This window comes from Symsagittifera roscoffensis, chromosome 1 (assembly GCF_963678635.1).
Source record: "Symsagittifera roscoffensis chromosome 1, txSymRosc1.1, whole genome shotgun sequence".
In the NCBI taxonomy this organism is placed as follows: Eukaryota; Metazoa; Xenacoelomorpha; order Acoela; family Convolutidae; genus Symsagittifera; species Symsagittifera roscoffensis.
In genome coordinates, this window is record NC_087062.1 from 30,715,503 (window position 1) to 30,728,203 (window position 12,701).

General features: G+C 34.7%; 1 protein-coding gene and 27 non-coding genes across 31 annotated transcripts in view; 27 read left to right on the forward strand and 1 right to left on the reverse strand.

Moving 5' to 3' along the window:
- The window catches only part of LOC134842621 (2-Hydroxyacid oxidase 1-like), a gene marked incomplete at its 3' end in the record, with an annotated part of 199,554 nt that overhangs the window by 126,429 nt on the left and 60,424 nt on the right, over positions 1-12,701 (reverse strand).
- On the forward strand, positions 158-230 carry Trnam-cau (transfer RNA methionine (anticodon CAU)). Its single transcript has one exon. It is a non-coding gene; the product is annotated as a tRNA-Met (tRNA).
- Positions 542-614, forward strand: Trnam-cau (transfer RNA methionine (anticodon CAU)). The gene has a single exon. It is a non-coding gene; the product is annotated as a tRNA-Met (tRNA).
- On the forward strand, positions 936-1,008 carry Trnam-cau (transfer RNA methionine (anticodon CAU)). The gene has a single exon. It is a non-coding gene; the product is annotated as a tRNA-Met (tRNA).
- Positions 1,321-1,393, forward strand: Trnam-cau (transfer RNA methionine (anticodon CAU)). The gene has a single exon. It is a non-coding gene; the product is annotated as a tRNA-Met (tRNA).
- On the forward strand, positions 1,715-1,787 carry Trnam-cau (transfer RNA methionine (anticodon CAU)). Its single transcript has one exon. It is a non-coding gene; the product is annotated as a tRNA-Met (tRNA).
- Positions 2,109-2,181, forward strand: Trnar-ccu (transfer RNA arginine (anticodon CCU)). Its single transcript has one exon. It is a non-coding gene; the product is annotated as a tRNA-Arg (tRNA).
- Trnam-cau (transfer RNA methionine (anticodon CAU)) lies at positions 2,503-2,575 on the forward strand. Its single transcript has one exon. It is a non-coding gene; the product is annotated as a tRNA-Met (tRNA).
- Trnam-cau (transfer RNA methionine (anticodon CAU)) lies at positions 2,887-2,959 on the forward strand. The gene has a single exon. It is a non-coding gene; the product is annotated as a tRNA-Met (tRNA).
- On the forward strand, positions 3,281-3,353 carry Trnam-cau (transfer RNA methionine (anticodon CAU)). Its single transcript has one exon. It is a non-coding gene; the product is annotated as a tRNA-Met (tRNA).
- On the forward strand, positions 4,064-4,136 carry Trnam-cau (transfer RNA methionine (anticodon CAU)). Its single transcript has one exon. It is a non-coding gene; the product is annotated as a tRNA-Met (tRNA).
- Trnam-cau (transfer RNA methionine (anticodon CAU)) lies at positions 4,463-4,535 on the forward strand. The gene has a single exon. It is a non-coding gene; the product is annotated as a tRNA-Met (tRNA).
- Trnam-cau (transfer RNA methionine (anticodon CAU)) lies at positions 6,045-6,117 on the forward strand. Its single transcript has one exon. It is a non-coding gene; the product is annotated as a tRNA-Met (tRNA).
- Positions 6,442-6,514, forward strand: Trnam-cau (transfer RNA methionine (anticodon CAU)). Its single transcript has one exon. It is a non-coding gene; the product is annotated as a tRNA-Met (tRNA).
- On the forward strand, positions 6,837-6,909 carry Trnam-cau (transfer RNA methionine (anticodon CAU)). Its single transcript has one exon. It is a non-coding gene; the product is annotated as a tRNA-Met (tRNA).
- Trnam-cau (transfer RNA methionine (anticodon CAU)) lies at positions 7,234-7,306 on the forward strand. The gene has a single exon. It is a non-coding gene; the product is annotated as a tRNA-Met (tRNA).
- On the forward strand, positions 7,629-7,701 carry Trnam-cau (transfer RNA methionine (anticodon CAU)). Its single transcript has one exon. It is a non-coding gene; the product is annotated as a tRNA-Met (tRNA).
- On the forward strand, positions 8,023-8,095 carry Trnal-caa (transfer RNA leucine (anticodon CAA)). The gene has a single exon. It is a non-coding gene; the product is annotated as a tRNA-Leu (tRNA).
- On the forward strand, positions 8,417-8,489 carry Trnal-caa (transfer RNA leucine (anticodon CAA)). The gene has a single exon. It is a non-coding gene; the product is annotated as a tRNA-Leu (tRNA).
- Trnal-caa (transfer RNA leucine (anticodon CAA)) lies at positions 8,811-8,883 on the forward strand. The gene has a single exon. It is a non-coding gene; the product is annotated as a tRNA-Leu (tRNA).
- Trnam-cau (transfer RNA methionine (anticodon CAU)) lies at positions 9,204-9,276 on the forward strand. Its single transcript has one exon. It is a non-coding gene; the product is annotated as a tRNA-Met (tRNA).
- On the forward strand, positions 9,600-9,672 carry Trnam-cau (transfer RNA methionine (anticodon CAU)). The gene has a single exon. It is a non-coding gene; the product is annotated as a tRNA-Met (tRNA).
- Trnal-caa (transfer RNA leucine (anticodon CAA)) lies at positions 9,995-10,067 on the forward strand. Its single transcript has one exon. It is a non-coding gene; the product is annotated as a tRNA-Leu (tRNA).
- On the forward strand, positions 10,775-10,847 carry Trnam-cau (transfer RNA methionine (anticodon CAU)). The gene has a single exon. It is a non-coding gene; the product is annotated as a tRNA-Met (tRNA).
- On the forward strand, positions 11,171-11,243 carry Trnam-cau (transfer RNA methionine (anticodon CAU)). Its single transcript has one exon. It is a non-coding gene; the product is annotated as a tRNA-Met (tRNA).
- Trnam-cau (transfer RNA methionine (anticodon CAU)) lies at positions 11,565-11,637 on the forward strand. Its single transcript has one exon. It is a non-coding gene; the product is annotated as a tRNA-Met (tRNA).
- On the forward strand, positions 11,961-12,033 carry Trnam-cau (transfer RNA methionine (anticodon CAU)). The gene has a single exon. It is a non-coding gene; the product is annotated as a tRNA-Met (tRNA).
- On the forward strand, positions 12,355-12,427 carry Trnam-cau (transfer RNA methionine (anticodon CAU)). The gene has a single exon. It is a non-coding gene; the product is annotated as a tRNA-Met (tRNA).

Consider the following 12,701-nt stretch of genomic DNA (forward strand, 5'->3'; position numbering starts at 1 on the left):
GTCGCGCAAAAAGAGGTTGACAAATGCAAGAGATGTTCACATGAAAACAGTTCATTTGAGTGTTTTTAGTCTTGGAAAGAAAACAAAATTTTTGTGTGATCACCGAAATAATGATAACAGACACACAAAAGTGTCGAAGAACCAACAGACAACGCAAGCAACCATGGCGCAGTCGGGAGCGCGTAAGTCTCATAATCTTAAGGTCGTGAGTTCGAGCCTCACTGGTCGCAGTTCAAGAAGAATAATTTTACTTGCTTTATATCCAACTTTACATTTTTACAAAAAAAAAGAAAAATTACTAACAAAAAGTATAGCTTCTAGAACCGAAATAAATTTTGTTAGGTTAATAAAATCAATCTATAAAAAATATCAGATTGTACCGCAGTCGCGCAAAAAGAGGGTGACAAATGCAAGAGATGTTCGCATGAAAACAGTTCATTTGAGTGTTTTTAGTTTTGGAAAGAAAATAAAATTTTTGTGTGATCACCGAAATAATGATAACAGACACAGAAAATAGTAGAAGAAACAACAATTAACGCACGCGACCATGGCGCAGTCGGCAGCGCGTATGTCTCATAATCTTAAGGTCGTGAGTTCGAGCATCACTGGTCGCAATTCAAGAAGAAAAATTTTACTTGCTTTAGATCCATCTATACAATTTTATAGAAAAATGAGAAGTTTCAAACAAAAAGTATAACCAACTAAAGCTTTTAGAACCAAAATAAATGCAGTTAGTTTAATAAAAATCAATCTATAAAAAATATCAGATTGTACCGCAGTCGCGCAAAAAGAGGGTGACAAATGCAAGAGATGTTCACATGAAAACAGTTCATTTGAGTGTTTTTAGTCATGGAAAGAAAACAAAATTTTTGTGTGATCACCGAAATAATGATAACAGACACACAAAAGTGTCGAAGAACCAACAGACAACGCAAGCAACCATGGCGCAGTCGGGAGCGCGTAAGTCTCATAATCTTAAGGTCGTGAGTTCGAGCCTCACTGGTCGCAGTTCAAGAAGAATAATTTTACTTGCTTTATATCCAACTTTACATTTTTACAAAAAAAAAGAAAAATTACTAACAAAAAGTATAGCTTCTAGAACCGAAATAAATTTTGTTAGGTTAATAAAATCAATCTATAAAAAAAAATCAGATTGTACCGCAGTCGCGCAAAAAGAGGGTGACAAATGCAAGAGATGTTCGCATGAAAACAGTTCATTTGAGTGTTTTTAGTTTTGGAAAGAAAATAAAATTTTTGTGTGATCAGCAAAATAATGGTAACAGACACATAAAAGAGTAGAAGACCCAACAACCAACGCACGCGACCATGGCGCAGTCGGCAGCGCGTAAGTCTCATAATTTTAAGGTCGTTAGTTCGAGCCTCACTGGTCGCAATTCAAGAAGAAAAATTTTACTTGCTTTATATCCAACTATACAATTTTATATGAAAAAAGAGAAATTACAAACAAAAACTATAAACAACTAAAGCTTTTAGAACCAAAATAATTGTAGTTAGTTTTATAAAATCAATCTATAAAATATATCAGATTGTACCGCAGTCGCGCAAAAAGAGGTTGACAAATGCAAGAGATGTTCACATGAAAACAGTTCATTTGAGTGTTTTTAGTCTTGGAAAGAAAACAAAATTTTTGTGTGATCACCGAAATAATGATAACAGACACAGAAAATAGTAGAAGAAACAACAATTAACGCACGCGACCATGGCGCAGTCGGCAGCGCGTATGTCTCATAATCTTAAGGTCGTGAGTTCGAGCCTCACTGGTCGCAATTCAAGAAGAAAAATTTTACTTGCTTTAGATCCATCTATACAATTTTATAGAAAAATGAGAAGTTTCAAACAAAAAGTATAACCAACTAAAGCTTTTAGAACCAAAATAAATGTAGTTAGTTTAATAAAAATCAATCTATAAAAAATATCAGATTGTACCGCAGTCGCGCAAAAAGAGGGTGACAAATGCAAGAGATGTTCACATGAAAACAGTTCATTTGAGTGTTTTTAGTCTTGGAAAGAAAACAAAATTTTTGTGTGATCACCGAAATAATGATAACAGACACAGAAAATAGTAGAAGAAACAACAATTAACGCACGCGACCATGGCGAAGTCGGCAGCGCGTATGTCTCCTAATCTTAAGGTCGTGAGTTCGAGCCTCACTGGTCGCAATTCAAGAAGAAAAATTTTACTTGCTTTAGATCCATCTATACAATTTTATAGAAAAATGAGAAGTTTCAAACAAAAAGTATAACCAACTAAAGCTTTTAGAACCAAAATAAATGTAGTTAGTTTAATAAAAATCAATCTATAAAAAATATCAGATTGTACCGCAGTCGCGCAAAAAGAGGGTGACAAATGCAAGAGATGTTCACATGAAAACAGTTCATTTGAGTGTTTTTAGTCATGGAAAGAAAACAAAATTTTTGTGTGATCACCGAAATAATGATAACAGACACACAAAAGTGTCGAAGAACCAACAGACAACGCAAGCAACCATGGCGCAGTCGGGAGCGCGTAAGTCTCATAATCTTAAGGTCGTGAGTTCGAGCCTCACTGGTCGCAGTTCAAGAAGAATAATTTTACTTGCTTTATATCCAACTTTACATTTTTACAAAAAAAAAGAAAAATTACTAACAAAAAGTATAGCTTCTAGAACCGAAATAAATTTTGTTAGGTTAATAAAATCAATCTATAAAAAATATCAGATTGTACCGCAGTCGCGCAAAAAGAGGGTGACAAATGCAAGAGATGTTCGCATGAAAACAGTTCATTTGAGTGTTTTTAGTTTTGGAAAGAAAATAAAATTTTTGTGTGATCAGCAAAATAATGGTAACAGACACATAAAAGAGTAGAAGACCCAACAACCAACGCACGCGACCATGGCGCAGTCGGCAGCGCGTAAGTCTCATAATTTTAAGGTCGTTAGTTCGAGCCTCACTGGTCGCAATTCAAGAAGAAAAATTTTACTTGCTTTATATCCAACTATACAATTTTATATAAAAAAAGAGAAATTACAAACAAAAACTATAAACAACTAAAGCTTTTAGAACCAAAATAATTGTAGTTAGTTTTATAAAATCAATCTATAAAAAATATCAGATTGTACCGCAGTCGCGCAAAAAGAGGTTGACAAATGCAAGAGATGTTCACATGAAAACAGTTCATTTGAGTGTTTTTAGTTATGGAAAGAAAACAAAATTTTTGTGTGATCAGCAAAATAATGGTAACAGACACAGAAAAGAGTAGAAGACCCAACAACCAACGCACGCGACCATGGCGCAGTCGGCAGCGCATAAGTCTCATAATTTTAAGGTCGTGAGTTCGCGCCTCACTGGTCGCAGTTCAAGAAGAAAAATTTTACTTGCTTTATATCCAACTATACAATTTTATTAAAAAAAAGAGAAATTACAAACAAAAAGTATAACCGACTAAAGCTTTTAGAACCGAAATAAATGCAGTTAGTTTAATAAAATCAATCTATAAAAAATATCAGATTGTACCGCAGTCGCGCAAAAAGAGGTTGACAAATGCATGAGATGTTCACATGAAAACAGTACATTTGAGTGTTTTTAGTTTTGGAAGGAAAACAAAATTTTTGTGTGATCACCGAAACAATGGTAACAGACACTCAAAGGTGTCGAAGAACCAACGCACAACGCATGCGAACATGGCGCAGTCGGCAGCGCGTGAGTCTCATAATCTTCAGGTAGTGAGTTCGAGCCTCACAGGTTGTAGTTCAAGAAAAACTTTTTCCTTTGCTTTTTCAACGAATTATGAAATATCAAACAACAAGAAAAGAATAACAAGCAAAATTTATCATCAACCAACGCGTTCGGAACCAAATTGGTTGTTGTTAGTTCAATTAAAAATCAACCCATTAAAAATATCAGATTTTTCCGCAAAAAGAGGGTGACAAATGCAAGAGATGTTCAAATGAAAACAGTTCATTTTAGTGTTTTTAATTTCGGAAAGAAAACTAAATTTTTGTGTGATAACCGAAATAATGGTAACAGACACAGAAAAGAGTAGAAGAAACAACAACCAACGCACGCGACCATGGCGCAGTCGGCAGCGCGTAAGTCTCATAATCTTAAGGTCGTGAGTTCGAGCCTCACTGGTCGCAGTTCAAGAAAAAATTTTTCCTTTGCTTTTAATCGAATCATGAAATATCGAAAAAAAAAACAAGAAAAGAAAAAAACACGCAAAACTTATAATCAACTAACGCATTCAGAACCAAATTGATGTTGTTAGTTCATTAAAATCAACCTATTGAAAATATCAGATTGTATCGCAGTCGCGCAAAAAGAGAGTGACAAATGCAAGAGATGTTAGCATGAAAACAGTTCATTTGAGTGTTTTTAGTTTTGGAGAAAAACTAAATTTTTGAGTGATCACCGAAATAATGGTAACAGACACACAAAAGAGTAGAAGAACCAACAACCAACGGACGCGACCATGGCGCAGTCGGCAGCGCGTAAGTCTCATAATCTTAAGGTCGTGAGTTCGAGCCTCACTGGTCGCAGTTCACGCAGAAAAATTTTACTTGCTTTATATCCAACTATACAATTTTATATAAAAAAAGAGAAATTACAAACAAAAACTATAAACAACTAAAGCTTTTAGAACCAAAATAATTGTAGTTAGTTTTATAAAATCAATCTATAAAAAATATCAGTAAAAAATATCAGATTGTACCGCAGTCGCGCAAAAAGAGGGTGACAAATGGAAGAGATGTTCGCATGAAAACAGTTCATTTGAGTGTTTTTAGTTTTGGAAAGAAAATAAAATTTTTGTGTGATCAGCAAAATAATGGTAACAGACACATAAAAGAGTAGAAGACCCAACAACCAACGCACGCGACCATGGCGCAGTCGGCAGCGCGTAAGTCTCATAATTTTAAGGTCGTTAGTTCAAGCCTCATGGTCGCAATTCAAGAAGAAAAATTTTACTTGCTTTATATCCAACTATACAATTTTATATAAAAAAAGAGAAATTACAAACAAAAACTATAAACAACTAAAGCTTTTAGAACCAAAATAATTGTAGTTAGTTTTATAAAATCAATCTATAAAAAATATCAGATTGTACCGCAGTGGCGCAAAAAGAGGTTGACAAATGCAAGAGATGTTCACATGAAAACAGTTCATTTGAGTGTTTTTAGTTATGGAAAGAAAACAAAATTTTTGTGTGATCAGCAAAATAATGGTAACAGACACAGAAAAGAGTAGAAGACCCAACAACCAACGCACGCGACCATGACGCAGTCGGCAGCGCAAAAGTCTCATAATTTTAAGGTCGTGAGTTCGCGCCTCACTGGTCGCAATTCAAGAAGAAAAATTTTACTTGCTTTATATCCAACTATACAATTTTATTAAAAAAAGAGAAATTACAAACAAAAAGTATAACCGACTAAAGCTTTTAGAACCGAAATAAATGCAGTTAGTTTAATAAAATCAATCTATAAAAAATATCAGATTGTACCGCAGTCGCGCAAAAAGAGGTTGACAAATGCATGAGATGTTCACATGAAAACAGTACATTTGAGTGTTTTTAGTTTTGGAAGGAAAACAAAATTTTTGTGTGATCACCGAAACAATGGTAACAGACACTCAAAGGTGTCGAAGAACCAACGCACAACGCATGCGAACGTGGCGCAGTCGGCAGCGCGTGAGTCTCGTAATCTTCAGGTAGTGAGTTCGAGCCTCACAGGTTGTAGTTCAAGAAAAACTTTTTCCTTTGCTTTTTCAACGAATTATGAAATATCAAACAACAAGAAAAGAATAACAAGCAAAATTTATCATCAACCAACGCGTTCGGAACCAAATTGGTTGTTGTTAGTTCAATTAAAAATCAACCCATTAAAAATATCAGATTTTTCCGCAAAAAGAGGGTGACAAATGCAAGAGATGTTCTAATGAAAACAGTTCATTTTAGTGTTTTTAATTTCGGAAAGAAAACTAAATTTTTGTGTGATAACCGAAATAATGGTAACAGACACAGAAAAGAGTAGAAGAAACAACAACCAACGCACGCGACCATGGCGCAGTCGGCAGCGCGTAAGTCTCATAATCTTAAGGTCGTGAGTTCGAGCCTCACTGGTCGCAGTTCAAGAAAAAATTTTTCCTTTGCTTTTAATCGAATCATGAAATATCGAAAAAAAACAAGAAAAGAAAAAAACACGCAAAACTTATAATCAACTAACGCATTCAGAACCAAATTGATGTTGTTAGTTCATTAAAATCAACCTATTGAAAATATCAGATTGTATCGCAGTCGCGCAAAAAGAGAGTGACAAATGCAAGAGATGTTAGCATGAAAACAGTTCATTTGAGTGTTTTTAGTTTGTGAGAAAAACTAAATTTTTGAGTGATCACCGAAATAATGGTAACAGACACACAAAAGAGTAGAAGAACCAACAACCAACGGACGCGACCATGGCGCAGTCGGCAGCGCGTAAGTCTCATAATCTTAAGGTCGTGAGTTCGAGCCTCACTGGTCGCAGTTCACGCAGAAAAATTTTACTTGCTTTATATCCAACTATACAATTTTATATAAAAATAAAAAAAAATTACAAACAAAAAGTATAACCAACTAAAGCTTTAGAACGGAAATAAATGTTGTTAGCTTAATAAAATCAATCTATAAAAAATATCAGATTGTACCGCAGTCGCGCAAAAAGAGGGTGACAAATGCAAGAGATGTTCACATGAAAACAGTTCATTTGAGTGTTTTTAGTTTTGGAAAGAAAACTAAATTTTAGTGTGATAACCGAAATAATGGTAACAGACACACAAAAGAGTAGAAGAAACAACAACCAACGCACGCGACCATGGCGCAGTCGGCAGCGCGTAAGTCTCATAACCTTAAGGTCGTGAGTTCGAGCCTCCCTGGTCGCAGTTCAAGAAAAAATTTTTCTTTTGCCTTAAATCGAATCATGAAATATCGAAAAAAAACAAGAAAGGAAAAAAACACGCAAAACTTATAATCAACTAACGCATTCAGAATCAAATTGATGCTGTTAGTTCATTAAAGTCAACCTATTGAAAATATCAGATTGTACCGCAGTCGCGCAAAAAGAGAGTGACAAATGCAAGAGATGTTAGCATGAAAACAGTTCATTTGAGTGTTTTTAGTTTTGGAAAAAAAGTAAATTTTTGTGTGATCACCGAAATAATGCTAACAGACACACAAAAGAGTAGAAGAACCAACAACCAACGCACGCGAGCATGGCGCAGTCGGCAGCGCGTAAGTCTCATAATCTTAAGGTCGTGAGTTCGAGCCTCACTGGTCGCAGTTCAAGCAGAAAAATTTTACTTGCTTTATATCCAACTATACAATTTTATATAAAAAAAGGAAATAACAAACAAAAAGTATAACCAACTAAAGCTTTTAGAACGGAAATAAATGTTGTTAGTTTAATAAAATCAATCTATAAAAAAAATCAGATTGTATCGCTGTCGCGCAAAAAGAGGGTGACAAATGCAAGAGATGTTCACATGAAAACAGTTCACTTGAGTGTGTTTTTAGTTTTGGAAAGAAAACTAAATTTTAGTGTGATAACCGAAATATTGGTAGCAGACACACAAAAGAGTAGAAGAACCCACAACCAACGCACGCGACCATGGCGCAGTCGGCAGCGCGTAAGTCTCATAATCTGAAGGTCGTGAGTTCGAGCCTCACTGGTCGCAGTTCAAGAAAAAAAATTTACTTGCTTTATATCCAACTATACAATTTTATATAAAAAAAAGAAAAATTACAAACAAAAAGTATAACCAACTAAAGCTTTTAGAACCGAAATAAATGTTGTTAGTTTAATAAAATCAATCTAAAAAAAAACTCAGATTGTACCGCAGTCGCGCAAAAAGAGGGTGACAAATGCAAGAGATGTTCACATGAAAACAGTTCATTTGAGTGTTTTTAGTTTTGGAAAGAAAAAAAAATTTTTGTGTGATCACCGAAATAATGGCTACAGACACAGAAAAGAGTAAAAGAAACAACAATAAACGCACGCGACCATGGCGCAGTCGGCAGCGCGTAAGTCTCAAAATCTTAAGGTCGTGAGTTCGAGCGTCACTGGTCGCAATTCGAGAAGAAAAATTTTACTTGCTTTAAATCCAACTATAAAATTTTATATAAAAAAAGAGAAATTACAAACAAAAAGTATAACCGACTAAAGCTTTTAGAACCGAAATAAATGCAGTTAGTTTAATAAAATCAATCTATAAAAAATATCAGATTGTACCGCAGTCGCGCAAAAAGAGGGTGACAAATGCAAGAGATGTTCACATGAAAACAGTTCATTTGAGTGTTTTTAGTTTTGGTAAGAAAACAAAATTTTTGTGTGATCACCGAAATAATAGCAACAGACACAGAAAAGAGTAAAAGAAACAACAATAAACGCACGCGACCATGGCGCAGTCGGCAGCGCGTAAGTCTCAAAATCTTAACGTCGTGAGTTCGAGCGTCACTGGTCGCAATTCAAGAAGAAAAATTTTACTTGCTTTAAATCCAACTATACAATTTTATATAAAAAAAGAGAAATTACAAACAAAAAGTATAACCGACTAAAGCTTTTAGAACCGAAATAAATGCAGTTAGTTTAATAAAATCAATCTATAAAAAATATCAGATTGTACCGCAGTCGCGCAAAAAGAGGGTGACAAATGCAAGAGATGTTCACATGAAAACAGTTCATTTGAGTGTTTTTAGTTTTGGAAAGAAAACAAAATTTTTGTGTGATCACCGAAATAATGGTAACAGACACAGAAAAGAGTAAAAGAAACAACAATAAACGCACGCGACCATGGCGCAGTCGGCAGCGCGTAAGTCTCAAAATCTTAAGGTCGTGAGTTCGAGCGTCACTGGTCGCAATTCAAGAAGAAAAATTTTACTTGCTTTATATCCAACTATACAATTTTATATAAAAATAAAAAAATTAGAAAACAAAAAGTATAACCAACTAAAGCTTTAGAACGGAAATAAATGTTGTTAGCTTAATAAAATCAATCTATAAAAAATATCAGATTGTACCTCAGTCGCGCAAAAAGAGAGTGACAAATGCAAGAGATGTTAGCATGAAAACAGTTCATTTGAGTGTTTTTAGTTTTGGAAAAAAAGTAAATTTTTGTGTGATCACCGAAATAATGGTAACAGACACACAAAAGAGTAGAAGAACCAACAACCAACGCACGCGAGCATGGCGCAGTCGGCAGCGCGTAAGTCTCATAATCTTAAGGTCGTGAGTTCGAGCCTCACTGGTCGCAGTTCAAGCAGAAAAATTTTACTTGCTTTATATCCAACTATACAATTTTATATAAAAAAAGAGAAATTACAAACAAAAAGTATAAACAACTAAAGCTTTTAGAACCAAATTAATTGTAGTTAATTTAATAAAATCAATCTATAAAAAATATCAGATTGTACCGCAGTCGCGCAAAAAGAGGGTGACAAATGCAAGAGATGTTCACATGAAAACAGTTCATTTGAGTGTGTTTTTAGTTTTGGAAAGAAAACTAAATTTTAGTGTGATAACCGAAATATTGGTAACAGACACACAAAAGAGTAGAAGAACCCACAACCAACGCACGCGACCATGGCGCACTCGGCAGCGCGTAAGTCTCATAATCTGAAGGTCGTGAGTTCGAGCCTCACTGGTCGCAGTTCAAGAAAAAAAATTTTACTTGCTTTATATCCAACTATACAATTTTATATAAAAAAAAGAAAAATTACAAACAAAAAGTATAACCAACTAAAGCTTTTAGAACCGAAATAAATGTTGTTAGTTTAATAAAATCAATCTAAAAAAAAACTCAGATTGTACCGCAGTCGCGCAAAAAGAGGGTGACAAATGCAAGAGATGTTCACATGAAAACAGTTCATTTGAGTGTTTTTAGTTTTGGAAAGAAAACAAAATTTTTGTGTGATCACCGAAATAATGGTAACAGACACAGAAAAGAGTAAAAGAAACAACAATAAACGCACGCGACCATGGCGCAGTCGGCAGCGCGTAAGTCTCAAAATCTTAAGGTCGTGAGTTCGAGCGTCACTGGTCGCAATTCAAGAAGAAAAACTTTACTTGCTTTAAATCCAACTATACAATTTTATATAAAAAAAGAGAAATTACAAACAAAAAGTATAAACAACTAAAGCTTTTAGAACCAAATTAATTGTAGTTAATTTAATAAAATCAATCTATAAAAAATATCAGATTGTACCGCAGTCGCGCAAAAAGAGGGTGACCAATGCAAGAGATGTTCACATCAAAAACAGTTCATTTGAGTGTTTTTAGTTTTGGAAAGAAAACAAAATTTTTGTGTGATCACCGAAATAATGGTAACAGACACAAAAAAGTGTCGAAGAACCAACAGACAACGCAAGCGACCATGGCGCAGTCGGGAGCGCGTAGGTCTCATAACCTTAAGGTCGTGAGTTCGCGCCTCACTTGTCGTAGTTCAAGAAGAATAATTTTACTTGCTTTATATCCAACTTTACAATTTTACAAAAAAAAAAGAAAAATTACTAACAAAAAGTATAGCTTTTAGAACCGAAATGAATTTTGTTAGGTTAATGAAATCAATCTATAAAAAATATCAGATTGTACCGCAGTCGCGCAAAAAGAGGGTGACAAATGCAAGAGATGTTCATATGAAAACAGTTCATTTTAGTGTTTTTAATTTCGGAAAGAAAACTAAATTTTTGTGTGATAACCGAAATAATGGTAACAGACACAAAAAAGAGTAGAAGAAACAACAACCAACGCACGCGACCATGGCGCAGTCGGAAGCGCGTAAGTCTCATAATCTTAAGGTCGTGAGTTCGAGCCTCACTGGTCGCAGTTCAAGAAAAAAAATTTCCTTTGCTTTTAATCGAATCGTGCAATATCGAAAAAAATAAGAAAAGAAAAAACACGCAAAACCTATAATCAACTAACGCATTCAGAACCAAATTGATGTTGTTAGTTCATTAAAATCAACCTATTGAAAATATCAGATTGTACCGCAGTCGCGCAAAAAGAGAGTGACAAATGCAAGAGATGTTAGCATGAAAACAGTTCATTTGAGTGTTTTTAGTTTTGGGACAAAAACTAAACTTTTGTGTGATCACTGATATAATGGTAACAGACACAAAAAAGAGTCGAAGAACTAACTGACAACGCACACGACCATGGCGCAGTCGGCAGCGCGTAAGTCTCATAATCATAAGGTCGTGAGTTCGAGCCTCACTGGTCGCAGTTCAAGCAGAAAATTTTTACTTGCTTTATAACCAACTATACAATTTTATATAAAAATAGAAAAATTACAAACAAAAAGTATAACCAAATAAAGCTTTTAGAACGGAAATAAATGTTGTTAGTTTAATAAAATCAATCTATAAAAAATATCAGGTTGTACCGCAGTCGCGCAAAAAGAGGGTGACAAATGCAAGAGATGTTCACATGAAAACAGTTCATTTGAGTGTTTTTAGTTTTGGAAAGAAAACAAAATTTTTGTGTGATCACCGAAATAATGGTAACAGACACACAAAAGAGAAGAAGAAACAACAACCAACGCACGCGACCATGGCGCAGTCGGCAGCGCGTAAGTCTCATAATCTTAAGGTCGTGAGTTCGAGCCTCGATGGTCGCAGTTCAAGAAAAAATTTTTCCTTGGCTTTTAATCGAATCATGAATATCGAAAAAAAACAAGAAAAGAAAAAAACACGCAAAACTTATAATCAACTAACGCATTCAGAACCAAATTGATGTTGTTAGTTCATTAAAATCAACCTATTGAAAATATCAGATTGTACCGCAGTCGCGCAAAAAGAGGGTGACAAATGCAAGAGATGTTAGCATGAAAACAGTTCATTTGAGTGTTTTTAGTTTTGGGAAAAAAGTAAATTTTTGTGTGATCACCGAAATAATGGTAACAGACACACAAAAGAGTAGAAGAACCAACAACCAACGCACACGACCATGACGCAGTCGGCAGCGCGTAAGTCTCATAATCTTAAGGTCGTGAGTTCGAGCCTCACTGGTAGCAGTTCAAGCTGAAAAATTTTACTTGCTTTATATCCAACTATACAATTTTATATAAAAAAAGAAAAATTACAAACAAAAAGTATAACCAACTAAAGCTTTTAGAACGGAAATAAATGTTGTTAGTTTCATAAAATCAATCTATAAAAAATATCAGATTGTACCGCAGTCGCGCAAAAAGAGGGTGACAAATGCAAGAGATGTTCACATGAAAACAGTTCATTTGAGTGTTTCTAGTTTTGGAAAGAAAACTAAATTTTAGTGTGATAACCGAAAAAATGGTAACAGACACACAAAAGAGTAGAAGAACCCACAACCAACGCACGCGACCATGGCGCAGTCGGCAGCGCGTAAGTCTCATAATCTTAAGGTCGTGAGTTCGAGCCTCACTGGTCGCAGTTCAAGAAAAAAACTTTTACTTGCTTTATATCCAACTATACAATTTTATATAAAAAAAGAAAAATTACAAACAAAAAGTATAACCAACTAAACTTTTAGAACCGAAATAAATGTTGTTAGTTTAATAAAATCAATCTACAAAAAATATCAGATTGTACCGCAGTCGCGCAAAAAGAGGGTGACAAATAGAAGAGATTTTCACATGAAAACAGTTCATTTGAGTGTTTTTAGTTTTGGAAAGAAAACAAAATTTTTGTGTGATCACCGAAATAA